Raw genomic sequence first — 14,864 nt, forward strand, 5'->3', positions numbered from 1 at the left:
TGAGAAAAATAATTGCAGTTATACCATGAGTAGTTAATATGCTTAAAATATAGTTTCTAAAAATAGAGAAACAGTCAATAACCCTATAGAAAAAAATAAGACAAAATATGGGCAAGTCAAAGAAAAAAAGTGCAAATGGCCCTTATTCCAATCCTACTTCCAGAAATCACTTGTAAAGACACAATTTTATGTGTATACTACCCAAAGTGATCAACACATTTAAAGCAATCTTGACTAAAACATCAATAGCATTTTTTTTACAGAACTAGAAAAAACAATCCTAAAATTTATATGGAACCATAAAAGACCCCAAATAATCAAAGCAGTCTTGAAAAAGAAAAGCAAAGCTGGAGGCATCACAATTCCAGACTTCAGGTTATATTACAAAACTGTAAACAAAACAGCGTGGTAATGATACAAAATGGGTACATAGATCAACAGAACAGAATAGAAAATCCAGAAATAGACCCACAATTATATGGTCAATTAATCTTTGACAAAGAAGAAAGATTATCCAATGCATAAAAGACAGTTTCTTCAACAAATGGTGTTGGGAAAACTAGACAGCAGCATGCAAAAGAATGAAACTACTAACTTACACCATACACAAAAGTAAATTCGAAATGGATTAAAGACTTAAATGTGAGACCAGAAACCATAAAAATCTTAGAAAAGAGCACAGGCAGTAATTTCTCTGACACAGACCATAGCAACTTCTTTCTAGATATGTCTCCTGGGGCAAGGGAAACAAAAGGAAAAAAAAAAAAAAACTATTGGGACTTCAAAAGCTTTTGCACAGCAAAGAAAACAATCAACAAAACTAAAAGGCAAAAAATGGAATGGGAAAGGGTATTTATAAATGACATATCCAATAAAGGGTTAGTTTCCAAAATACATAAAGAACTTATCAAACTCAACTCCCCAAAATAAAATAATCCAATTAAAAATGAGAAGACATGAATATTTCTCCAAAAAGACATATGGAAGGCTAATAGACACATGAAAAGATGCTTACCATCACTTATCATCAGGGAAATATAAATCAAAACTACAATGAGATTGAGGAGTTCTTTATAGATCCTAGATATCAACCTTTTGTCTGTACTGTCATTTGCAAATATCTTCTCTCATTCCGTGGGTTGCCTCTTTGTTTTGTTGACTGTTTCCTTTGCTGTGCAGAAGCTTTTGATTTTGATGAACTCCCAAAAGTTTATTTTTGCTTTTGTTTCCTTTGCCTTTGGAGACATATCTTGAAAGAAGTTGCTGTGGCTGATATTGAAGAGATTACTGCCTATGTTCTCCTCTAGGATTCTGATGGATTCCTGTCTCATGTTGAGGTCTTTTATCCATTTTGAGTTTATCTTTGTGTATGGTGTAAGAGAATAGTTGAGTTTCATTCTTCTACATATAGCTGTCCAGCTTTCCCATTTAATGAAGAAACTGTCTTTTTTCCACTGTGTATTTTTTCCTGTTTTGTCGAAGATTATTTGCCCAGAGTTGAGGGACCATATCTGGGCTCTCTACTCTGTTCCACTGGTCTATGTGTCTGTTTTTATACCAGCACCATGCACAACATACACAAAACAGACAATCATATCAAAAAATGGGCAGAAGATATGGACAGACACTTCTCCAATGAAGACATACAAATGGCTATCAGACACATGAAAAAATGTTCATCATCACTAGTCATCAGGGAGTTTCAAATTAAAACCACATTGAGATATCACCTTGCACCAGTTAGAATGGCCAAAATTAGCAAGACAGGAAACAATATGTGTTGGAGAGGATGTGGAGAAAGGGAAACCCTCTTCCACTGTTGGTGGGAATGCAAGTTGGTGCAGCCTCTTTGGAGAACAGTCTGGAGATTCCTCAAGAAATTAAAAATAGAACTTCCCTATGACCCTGCAATTGAACTCCTGGGTATATACCCCAAAGATACAGATGTAGTGAAAAGAAGGGCCATCTGTACCCCAATGTTTATAGCAGCAGTGGCCACGGTCACCAAACTGTGGAAAGAACCAAGATGCCCTTCAGCGGACAAATGGAGAAGGAAGATGTGGTCCATATACACTATGGAGTATTATGCCTCCATTAGAAAGGACGAATACCAAACTTTTGTAGCAACATGGACGGGACTGGAAGAGATTATGCTGAGTGAAATAAGTCAAGCAGAGAGAGGCAATTATCATATGGTTTCACTTATTTGTGGAGCATAACAAATAGCATGGCGGACATGGGGAGATAGAGAGGAGAAGGGAGTTGGGGAAAATTGGAAGGGGAGGTGAACCATGAGAGAATATGGACTCTGAAAAACAATCTGAGGGGTTTAAAGTGGCAGGGGGGTGGGAGGTTGGGGTACCAGGTGGTGGGTATTATAGAGGGCACGGGTTGCATGGAGCCTTGGGTGTGGTGCAAAAACAATGAATACTGTTATGCTGAAAATAAATAAAAAATAAATTTTAAAAAAACTACAATGAGACACTTTACACCTGTCAGAATGGCTAAAATCAACAACACAAGAAACAGCAGATGTTGGTGAGGATATGGAGAGAGGAAAACTGTTGCGGTGTTAGTGGGAGTGAAAACTGGTGCAGCAACTCTGGAAAACAGTATGGAAGTGCATCAAAAAGTTAAAAATAGAACTACCCAGCAATCACAGTACTAGGTATTTACCCAAAGAATACGAAAACATTAATTCAAAGGGATTCATGTACCCCTATATTTATAACAGCATTATTTATAATGTCAAGATATGGAAGCAGCCTGAGCCTGAGTGTCCATCAATTGATTAATGAATAAAGAGGATGTGATACACACACACACGCACACACACACGGGAATATTATTCAATCATAAGAAAATAATGAAATCATGCCATTTGCAACATAGATGGAGCTAGAGTATAATGCCAAGTGCAATATGTCAGTCAGAGAAAGACAAATGCCATATGATTTCACTCATATGAAACAAAACAAAAGCAAAGGGGGAAAAAAGAAAAAGACACAAACCAAACCACAAAAAAAGAGACAAATATAGAGAAAAAATTGGTGGTTACTAGAAGGGAGGTGGTTGGAGGGATAGGTAAAATAGAAGATGGAGAGTAAGTAGTGCATTTGTCATGATGAGCACCCGGTGATTAAAATAAATACTTAAAAAATAAAAATGATAAATTTTAAAAAATAAAAAATTATATTAAAAAAAAAGAATACTTTAAAATAGCTGCTTTATTTTAAAATAGTGGCATAATTTTCCAAGTACCAGAAAGAGTGAGACCTTGTTTTCCATTAAAGGTGTAGTGTTTCAATCTAAAAAAAAAATAAATAAATAAAAATAAAAATGATAAATTTTAAAATAAAGATACATTTTTAAATATAAGAAAAGATGTATTTTAACTGAAAACTGTTGGGAAAAAAAAAACAACAATAAGGTTAGAAAATCCAGGGACTATAAACATGGAATATTATACAACTGTATAAAGAATAAGGAATACAGGCACCTGGGTAGTTCAGCCAGGTGAGCATCTGACTCTTGATTTCAGCTCAGGTCACCATCTCAGGGTCATGGTATCAAGCCCCATGTTGGGCTACATGCTTGCACATGGAGTCTGCTTCAGATTCTCTCCCTTCTGCTCTCTATCCTCCCCATTCACATGCACACACTATCTCTCTAAAGAGAGAAAAAAAGGAAGGAAGGAATGGAGAGAGAGAGAGAGAGAAGAGCTTCATGAAAAGGCCTTTAAAAAAAAGAATGAGGGATATGTGCTACTATGGTGTCATCATAATATATGCCTTAAAATAAAAATGGCAAGATGGCAAGATGACAAAACTATATGTTGTGTGCCACAAAAACAACAACAGCAACAACAACAAAACCACTAAGTTTGAGGTACGTGGCTGACTCAGTTGGAAGAGCCTGCAACTCTTGATCTCAGGATGGTGAATTTGAGCCCCATGCTGGGTATAGAGATTATATACATTCACACAGTACATATACACACACACACAAGAAAAAAAAACCTTAAATCTTCTTTATAAAAGAACATTAGTTTGGTTTACTGCTTACAGGCTCTGCAACTTCAGTAAATTATGTGACCCTGCTCAATCTCTCTATCCTCTGTAAAATGAGGAGGTATCAAATATTGCAGTTGTTTACCTTATATCTGTCACCACTATCCCTACTTTCTTATCAACAGAACCTCATTTTGTACTGGACACCAATATTCTGAACTTGAAATATATACCTTCCCAGAATCCTATGCAGTAGATATGGTAACCATTTGACATTTTTCTGAACAATAAAATATAGGCAGGATAAGGGGTTGACAAAAGCTTTTGTAAAAGGGAGATATTCAATTAAAATGCCTTTTTTCAGTCTTACCCTATTCCTCTTCTTCCTACCTAGACATAGATATAAGGCTGAAGGTAGAACAGCCAACTTCTTTCCATGAGGCAATGAGCATGGAGAGAAAGGCCAATACTTTAAAAATGGTAGGAAGAAAATATGGAAGAACCCTAATGTGGTGAGCAATACTGATATTCTGCCCAAATACACTTAGATCCTTTTATACTGAATTATTTTATTACATTTCTGTATGTACGCCTCTATAACCATTGCCACCACCACCTTCTACACACTTTCAATATCCAGCACTTGCAGCTCTTTTTACAAGGATTGTCTTTATGGTACTAATGTTGCTTTGCTATCTTGCACAAGGAGATGAAAGTTTCTGTGAGTTTGCATTCCTTCATCAACGTCACAAAGCTTTTGCAAGTCCTTGTCTTGGATCAAACTATTCTGCCAATAATTCTCCTATAGGCTTCATGCTGCTCTGCCCAAATCCCTTAGCAGTCTCTCTTGGGGATAATTCTTTAGTAAATCACATGCTCATGAATCTCTAACTCAGGGTCCGCATCTGAAGAATCCAATGCAAGACAGCAGGTGAGCTAGAGTTGGGTTTTCTGTTGAGTATGGCTTAAAGCAAACTTCAACCATAAAAAAGATGATAGTAACACCTGCTTCTGAGGACACTGATAAGAACTGCAGAAAGCAGTCAGTGAATGTTAGCTTTAAAAGGCAGGCAAATTTGACTTAATGTTAACTGAGAACAATTTTTCTTAGGTACAATTAGTACATAGAAAAACTACAACTTTTTTAAAGATTCATTTATTCATCTTAGAAAGAAGGAGAGAAAGTGCACAAGCATGAGTGGGAAGGCATAGGGAGAGGGAGAGAGAATTTCAAGCAGAATCCACACTTAAGTGAAGCCCACCATAGGGTTTGATCTTCCAACCCTGAGATCAGAACCTAAGCTGAAACCAAGAGTCCGTTGATCAACCAAATGTGCCACCCTACTGCCCCCTTCTACAACTTTAATTGAAGTTACCCTGTAAAAGATAAAGGAGGGGAATCAGTATTAATAAGATCTGATGGGTATAGAAGTAATCCACTAAGGTCATAGGTGTTTATTTTATTGTACTTCTTTTTCTTTTTAATTTTTTTATTTTCAGCATAACAGTATTCATTGTTTTTTGCACCACACCCAGTGCTCCATGCAATCTGTGCCCTCTCCAATACCCATCACCTGGTTCCCCCAACCTCCCACCCCCCACCCCTTCAAATCCCTCAGATTGTTTTTCAGAGTCCATAGTCTCTCATGGTTCACCTCCCCTTCCAACATATTGTACTTCTAACCTACAAGTTACATACAGTCTTTCTAAAATATGGATGTTTATAATTAAAAATTTAATATTAAAAATGAAAAGGCTTATATTTCTTCAAAAGATAATGGATAAAATTAAAGAAGTTCCAGAATAATAAAAATGGGATAACTAAAAAAATTATGTAATAATTTATTAATATTAAGTAGGTCAGAAAAATAATAGATGAATCAATGAAAACAGAAGCTGTGTATCAGAAAAACAATAATAAGGTTGATAAGACTTTAGCCAGACTGATTAGAAAAACAAAAAGAAATAACACAAATTACCAATATCAGTGATAAGAGAGTTGATATTATTATAGTGTATAAAGATATTAAAATGATGAAAAGGAGAATACCATAGACAATACTTCAGTAATTTTAGTGAAAAATAGAGAAATTCCTTAAAAGGCACCAAATATGATGACTCACTCAAGAGCAGGGGGGAAGAGCAAGATGGCAGAAGAGTGGGAGACTTAAATTTCATCTGGTTCCAGGAATTCAGCAAGATAGTTATCAAACCATTCTGAATACCTACAAACTCAACAGGAGATCCAAGAAAAGAATAATAGCAATTCTATGAGCAGAAAAGTGACCATTTCTGGAAGGTAGGATGTGTGGAGAAGTGAATCCCAGGTGATATTTGGAAAGATAGACTGAAGGAGGGAGGGAGCTGGCTACTGGAAGGCAATAGAGATGCAGAGCACAAAATTCAAACTTTTAGAAGTGTGCTCCACGGAGAGACATCACTCCAGTGGCTAAGGGGTTGGGGTGGGGGGAGAGTGGAATCCTCACTGGGACAGTGTGGTCTAGGCATCCTCAGGGGGACAGGAAGACCAGGGGTGTCTGAGACTGACAGAGCACCCAATTATCAAGCAAGGCAGAGCTGGCTGCAAAGATGAAGTCAAGGGGTGTGCTCCCACCTCGGGGATACTATAAAACATGATCCATGGCACAGTCAGGACACTGCTCTTCAAGCAGGGGCCCAAAAAGCAGCAGATCTGGGAAAACTCCCCTTCCTCCCCCAGGAAGAGCCACATAGGAGCCTACATAGGAGTGCACCACAGGGATCTGCTGGGTTTGAAACTCCAAATGGTGTCATATACCAGAGATAAAAACACTTGGTCACAGGCCACGTGAGCACGGAGTGCTGCAAGACCAGGGAGACAGGAGTGATTGATTCCTTTTCTCTAAGGGCTCACTGAGGTCAGGAGGGCTAAGTTCTCAGCTCATCCAGGGCCAGAGAGTGGAAAGCCACCATCTTCATTCTCATCCTCCAAGGCTATATGGAAAGCTTTCAAGGAACAAAAGCTACTGAGAGCAAACCCAAGAAAATTGCTTAACCTGCCGCCTAGCAAGGACAGGGCAGTTCTACCTCAGGCAAAGACATTTAAGAATCATTGTAACAGGTCCCTCCCCCAGAATATCAGCAAGAATATCCAGCCAAGGGGTGCCTGGGTGGCTCAGTGGGTTGGGCTGCTGCCTTCGGCTCGGGTCATGATCTCAGGATCCTGGGATAGAGCCCCGCATCGGGCTCTCTGCTCCGCAGGGAGCCTGCTTCTCTTTCTCTCTCTCTCTCTCTCTCTCTCTCTCCCTGCCTCTCTGCCTACTTGTGATCTCTGTCTGTCAAATAAATAAATAAAATCTTTAAAAAAAAAAAAAAAAGAATATCCAGCCAAAACCAAATTTACCAATCAATGAGAACTGCAATATTTCAGCTCTAGGAGAATACAGCACATAGAATTCATGGCTTTTCCCCCCACAATTCTGTAGTCTTTCAACGTTAATTTTTTAAATTTTCATTTTTTTTATTTTCTATTTTTCTTAAATTTTCTCCTTTCCTTTTTTAACCAATATCTTATCAATTCCTTTTTTTTAAATGTTTAAACTAAAATATAATGTATTATTAGCTCCAGGGGCACAGGTCTATGAATCACCAGGTTTAAACTTCACAGGACTCACCATACCACATACTTTCCCCCATGTCCATAACCCAACCACCCTCTCCCTACCCCCCCTACCCACAGCAACTCTGTTTGTTTTGTGAGATTAAGAGTCTCTTATGGTTTGTCTCCCTCCCAATCCCATTTTGTTTCATTTATTCCTTTCCTACCCCCCAAACCCACCACATTGCCTCTCAACTTCCTCATATCAGGGTGATCATATGATAATTTTCTTTCTCTGATTATTTTCTCAGCATAACTTCTAGTTCCATCCATGTCATCACAAATGGCAAGATTTCATTTCTTTTGATGGCTGCATAATATTCCATTGTATATATATACACCACATCTTCATTATCCATTCATCTGTTGATGGACATCTAGGTTATTTCCATAGTTTGGCTATTGTGGACTTTGCTGCTATAAACATTTGGTTGCACATGCCCCTTCTGATCACTACATTTGTATCTTTAGGGTAAATACCCAGTAGTGCAATTGCTGGGTCATAGGATAGCTCTATTTTCAACTTTTTGAGGAATCTTCATGCTGTTTTCCACAGTGGTTGCACCAGATTGCATTCCCACCAACAGTGTAAGAGGGTTCCCCTTTCTCTGCATCCTCGCCAACATCTGTAATTCCCTGACTTGTTAATTTTAGCCATTCTGACTGGTGCGAGGTGGTATCTCATTGTGGTTTTGATTTGTATTTCCCTAATGCTGAGTAATATGGAGCACTTTTACATGTGTCTGTTGGCCATCTAGATGTCTTCTTCGCAGAAATGTCTGTTCATGTCCACTGCCTATTTCTTGATTGGATTAATTTTTCTTTGGGTACTGAGTTTGATAAGTTCTTTATAGATTTTTGATACTAGCCCTTTATCAGATATGTTGTTTACAAATATTGTCTCCCATTCTGTCAGTTGTCTTTTGGCTTTGTTGATTGTTTCCTTTGCTGTGCAAAAGCTTTTGATCTTGATGAAGTCCCAATAGTTCATGTTTGCCCTAGCTTCCCTTGCCTTTGGCAATGTTCCTAGGAAGAAGTTGCTGTGGCTTAGGTCAAAGAGGTTGCTGCCTGTGTTCTCCTCAAGGATTTTGATGGATTCCTGTCTCACATTGAGGTCTTCCATCCATTGAGTCCATTTTTGTGAGTGGTGTAAGGAAATGGTCCAGTTTCATTTTTCTGCATGTGGCTGTCCAATTTTCCCAATACCATTAGTTGAAGAGACTGCCTTTTATCCATTGGACATTCTTTCCTGCTTTGTCAAAGATTAGTTGACCATAGATCCATTTATCTATATGTCTGTTTTTGTGCCAGCACCATACTGTCTTGATGATTACAGCTTTGTAATAGAGCTTGAAGTCTTCAATTGTGATGCCAACAACTTTGGCTTTCTTTTTCAACATTCCTCTTTTTTTTTTTTTTTTTTTTTTTTTCCGAACAGGTCTTTTCTGGTTCCATATAAATTTTAGGATTATTTGTTCCATTTCTTTGAAAGAAATGGATGATATTTTCATAGGGATTGCATTAAATGTGCAGATTGCTTTAGGAAGCATAGACATTTTCACAGTATTTGTTCTTCCAATCCATGAGCATGGAACATTTTCCCATTTCTTTGTGTCTTCCTCAATTTCTTTCAAGTACTTTATAGTTCTATGAATACATATTCTTTGCCTCTTTGGTTAGGTTTATTCCTAGGATTCTTATGGTTTTGGGTGCAATTGTAAATGGGTTTGACTCCTTAATTTCTTTTTCTTCTGTCTTGTTGTTGGTGTATAGAAATGCAACTGATTTCTGTGCATTGATTTTATATCCTGACACTTTACTGAATCCCTGTACAGGTTCTAGCAGATTTGGAGTGGAGTCTTTTGGGTTTTCCACATAAAGTATCATACTATCTGCAAAGAGTGAGCGTTTGACTTCTTTGCAGATTTGGATCCCTTTAATTTCTTTTTGTTGTCTGATTGCTGAGGCTAGGACTTCTAGTACTATGTTGAATAACAGTAATGATAATGGACATCCCTTTCATGTTCCTGACCTTAGGGGAAAAGCTTTCAGTTTTTCCGCATTGAGAATGATATTCACTATGGGTTCTTCATAGATGGCTTTGATGATACTGAGGTATGTGCCCTCTATCCCTACACTTTGAAGAATTTTGATCAGGAAAGGATGCTGTACTTTGTCAAATGCTTTTTCAGAATCTATTGAGAGTATCATATGATTTTTGTTCTTTCTTTTATTAATGTATTGTATCACAATGATTAATTTGCAGATGTTGAACCGAACTTGCAGCCCAAGTATAAATCCCACTTGGTCATGGTGAATAATCCTTTAAATGTACCATTGGATCCTATTGGCTAGTATTTTGGTGAAAATTTTTGCATCCATGCTCAGGGATATTGGTCTGTAATTCTCTTTTTTGATGGGATCTTTGTCTGGTTTTGGGATCAAGGTAATGCTGGCCTCATAAAATGAGTTAGGAAGTTTTTGTTCCATTTCTATTTTTTGGAACAGTTTCAGGAGAATAGGAATTAATTCTTTAAATGTTTGGTAAAATTCTTCTGGGAAGCCATCTGACTCTGGGCTCTTATTTGTTGGGAGATTTTTGATGACTGCTTCAATCTCCTTACTGGCTATGGGTCTGTTAAGTTTTTCTATTTCTTCCTGGTTCAGTTTTGCTGGTTTATATGTCTCTAGGAATACATCCATTTCTTCCATATTGTCAAATTTATGTTCTTATAATTGTTTGTATTTCTTTGGTGCTGGTTGTGATCTCTCCTCTTTCATTCATGATTTTATTTATTTGGATTCTTTCTCTTTTCTTTTTGATACGTCTGGCCAGGGACTTATCAATCTTATTAATTCTTTCAAAGAACCAGTTCCTAGTTTTGTTGATTTGTTCTACTGTTTTTGGTTTTTGGTTTTTGATTTTTTTTCTTTTTTGGCTTCTGTTTCATTGATTTCTTCTCTGATCCTCATTATTTCTTTTCTCCTGCTGGGTTTAGGCTTCCTTTGTTGTTCTTTCTTCAGCTCCTTTATGTGTAGGGTTAGGTTGTATATTTGAGACCTTTCTTGTTTCTTGAGAAAGGCTTGTATCGCTATATACTTTCCTCTCAGGACCGCCTTTGCGGTGTCCCACAGATTTTGAGCAGTTTTGTTTTCATTTTATTTGTTTCCATGATTTTTTTAATTAAATTTATTTATTTTCAGCATAACAGTAATCATTGTTTTTGCACCACACCCAGTGCTCCATGAAATCCAGGCCCTCTATAATACCCACCACCTGGTACCCCAACCTACCACACCCCCACTTGGAACCCCTCAGATTGTTTTTCAGAGTCCATAGTCTCTCGTGGTTCACCTCCCCTTCCAATTTCCCCCAACTCCCTTCTCCTCTCTAACTCCCCATGTCCTCCATGCAATTTGTTATGCTCCACAAATAAGTGAAGCAGAGAGAGTCAATTATAATATGGTTTCACTTATTTGTTTCCATGAATTTTTAAAAATTCTTTAGTAGGATGCTGTTTAGCCTCTGTGTATTTGGGTTCTTTCCAAATTTCGTCTTGTAATTGAATTCTAGCTTCAGAGCATTGTGATCTGAAAATATGCAAGGAATGATCCCAATCATTTGGTACCAGTCGAAACCTGATTTGTGACCTGGGATGTGATCTATTCTGGAGAATGTTCCATGTGCACATAGAGAAGAATGTATATCCTGTTGCTTTGTGATGGAATCCTCTGAATATATCTGTGATATCCATCTGGCCCAGTGTGTCATTTAAAGCCTTTAACTCCTTGTTGATCTTTTGCTTGGATGATCTGTCCCTTTCAGTGAGGGGGATTGTTAAAGTCCCCTAGTATTATTGCATTATTGTTGATGTGTTTCTCTGATTTTGTTATTAACTGGTTTATATAGTTGGCTGCTCCCATGTTAGGGGCATAGATATTTAAAATTGCTACATCTTCTTGTTGGACAGACCCTTTCAGTATTATATAGTGTCCTTCTTCATCTCTTATTACAGCCTTTGGCTTAAAATCTAATTTATCTAATATAAGGATTGCCACCCCAGCTTTCTTTTGATGTCCATTAGCATCCTAAATTTTTTTCCATCCTCTTACTTTAAATCTGGAAGTGTCTTTGGGTCTAAAATGAGTTTCTTGTAGACAGCATATTGATGGGTTTTTTTTTTTTTATCCATTCTGATACCCTGTGTCTTTTGATTGGGGTATTGAGCCCATTTACAGGGTAACTATTGAGAGATATGAACTTAGTGTCATTGTATTGCCTGTAAGGTGACTATTACTGTATATTGTCTCTGTTCCTTTCTGGTCTACACTTTTAGGCTCTCTTTTTGCTTAGAGGACCCCTTTCAGTATTTCCTGGAGAGCTGATTTGGTGTTTGAAAATTCTTTTAGTTTTTGTTTGTCCTGGAAGCTTTTTATCTCTCCTTCTATTTCCAATGATATTCTAGCTGGGTCTAGTATTCTTGGCTGCATACTTTTTTCATTTAGTGCTCTGAATATATCATGCCAATTCTTTCTGGCCTGCCAGGTCTCTGTGGATAAGCCTGCTGCCAATCTAATATTCTTACCATTGTATGTCACAAATTTCTAGTCCTGGTCTGCTTTAAGATTTTCTCTTTGTCACTAAGACATGTAAGTTTTACTATTAGATGATATGGTGTGGACCTATTCTTATTGATTTTGAGGGCAGTTCTCTGCACCTCCTGGATTTTGATGCTTGTTCCTTTTGCCATATTAGGGAAATTCTCTACAATAATTTACTCCAATATACCTTCTGTTCCCCTCTCCCTTCTTCTGGAATCCCAATTATTCTAATGTTGTTTCTTCTTATGGTATCACCTATCTCTCGAATTCTCCCCTCGTAATCCAGTAATTGTTTGTCTCTTATTTGCTCAGCTTCTTTATTCTCTGTCATTTGGTCTTCTATATCACTCATTCTCTCTTCTGCTTCATTTATCCTGGCAGCAAGAGCCTCCATTTTTTATTGCACCTCATTAATAGCTATTTTTATTTCAGCTTGGTTAGATTTTATTTCTTTTATTTCTCCAGAAAGGGCTTTTATTTCTCCAGACAGCTTTTCTCTAATATCTCCCATGCCTTTTTTTAGTCCAGCTAGCAACTTGAGAACCGTCATTCTGAACTCTAAATCTGACATATTACCAATGTCTGTGTTGATTAATTCCCTAGACTTTGGTACTGCCTCTTGTTCCTTTTTTTGTGGTGAGTTTTTCCACCTTGTCATTTTATCCAGATAAGAATATATCAAAGAGAAAATACAATACTAAAAGGGGGAAAAAGAGCCCAGAAAAATGTGATTTAACTAAATCAGAGGAGATCCCAAATCATGTGGGGAAGAAAGAGGGTAAAAAGAAGTTCAAAAAATTTTTAAAAGAAAATAGGGGGGACAAGATGGTGGGGAAGTAGAAGAAGGCACCTTTTAAACCTGTACCCTAAAGTGAGCTGATTACCAAACAAAGAACTCTGATCACCCATGAAATCAGCCTGAGGTCAGAATTATACATGTCTGTATCTCTACAGGGGCAGAAGACACCAGTGGGCAGGTAAAGCAGAGTGGAAATGGCGGACTGATATCAGAAGATAAACAAAAGGGGAAGGGAGCCACCAGAGGCAACCAGTCGGAAAGTAATTCCCCTAATATGAGCAAGAGTGCCCTGCGTCTGGGGACCAGCATTAACTTGGAGACTGGTTGAAAGCACTTCAAAAGAGCAAAGGATCACTGGGGGGAAATTGTGGAAATCAGGGTGGCTAGGGACAGGGGCTTAAGTCCCCAGTCCCAGGACAGCCTCCCCTAGTGCAGAGCCAGAGAGAGTGTGGTGGAGAAACCAGGTCTTGGTCCCTAAGCTGCCAGCGCACCTGAGAACACGTGGGGTCTGGCTCCTGTGAGGGGCTGGAAGCCTCACCAGAGGACAGAACACGCAAGCCCTGCTATACAGCCTGAGATGCACGTGCCCCTCATTCTCCCCTGAAAGAGGTACGCAAAGGCCCAGCCTGGTGCTTTCAGACCTGTGCCCCGTTCTCAGGGCATGAAACACGCGTGCGACCCACAGCCTCCCCTGAAAGAGATGCGCACAAGCCGGGCGCTCTTATACCCAGAAAGACCAAACACTCCCAGCCTGGGCCAGCGGGAAAATCTCAGTGTGCAATCACTGCTTGGAACCTCTCTGGCAGTCTGGAGCTGCCCATACAGCCACTGCTGCCATGGTTTTGGATACAAGCAAAAGATCCTGCGTCCCCAGGGACCATGACTTGGAACCTGCTCTGTCAGCGGCCAAGGGGGAACTTATATGGGTTATGCAGCCAGACTGAGGCTTCTCTCTGAGAGGGAGGTAGGAAGCAGTTTGTTTTCCTCTAAAACTACAAAAACCATCAAAAGTGGTCAAGGTGAGAGAAAAAAAAAAAAAACATAAAAACCGCCAGAGAACAGAAGCCTGAAAAAACCGGTTTCTTCAGAGCCCACCCCCTTGAAGGGGGGTGGAGGAACTTAACTCAGGGAACATCATTGACTGAAAACCCACGTGGCAGGCCCCTCCCCCAGAAAACCAACCAAGAAAGGAAAAAAAAAAAAGACTGCAAGAGAACAACCACCACTACTTCTTCATGGGACAACTTTTATTTTTAACTCATTCCCACTATTCTGGTTTATTTTTTTCTTATATAGATAATTTTTTAACCTATTTACCATCACAGTGAGATGTCCAGTACATCAAATTCCATAATAACCTTCTAACCTGAACTTTTTGATACATACACCTGTGTTTTTCTTCTGGATTTCTATTTTTTGAATTTTTTTTTAATTTTTAAGTTTTTTATTTTTTATAAACATATAATATATTTTTATCCCCAGGGGTACAGGTCTGTGAATCACCAGGTTTACACACTTCACAGCACTCACCAAAGCACATACCCTCTGTAATGTCCATAACCCCACCCCCCTTCTCCAAGCCACCTCCCCCTAGCAAACCTCAGTTTGTTTTGTGGGATTAAGAGTCACTTATGGTTTGTGAATTTCTTTTTTTAATTTTAGTTTAGTTTAGTATAGTTTATTCCTTTTTATTTTTATTTTCTAATATTCATATAGAGTTAAACTTCAAAGTAATCCCCTTTCCCCAATCAATACCAATTTTTAATCCCCCTTTATCTTAGGAAAGTTGAGTCATTTAACAAAGATATCAAGATAC

At 38.3% G+C, this 14,864-nt stretch overlaps 1 protein-coding gene across 1 annotated transcript in view; it reads left to right on the forward strand.

The window, feature by feature from the left end:
- The window catches only part of IL33 (interleukin 33), a 74,326-nt gene that overhangs the window by 51,669 nt on the left and 7,793 nt on the right, over window positions 1-14,864 (forward strand). The gene's annotated exons all lie outside the window — the stretch shown is intronic.

The sequence above is a fragment of the Mustela nivalis genome (genome assembly GCF_964662115.1).
Source record: "Mustela nivalis genome assembly, chromosome: 13".
In the NCBI taxonomy this organism is placed as follows: Eukaryota; Metazoa; Chordata; class Mammalia; order Carnivora; family Mustelidae; genus Mustela; species Mustela nivalis.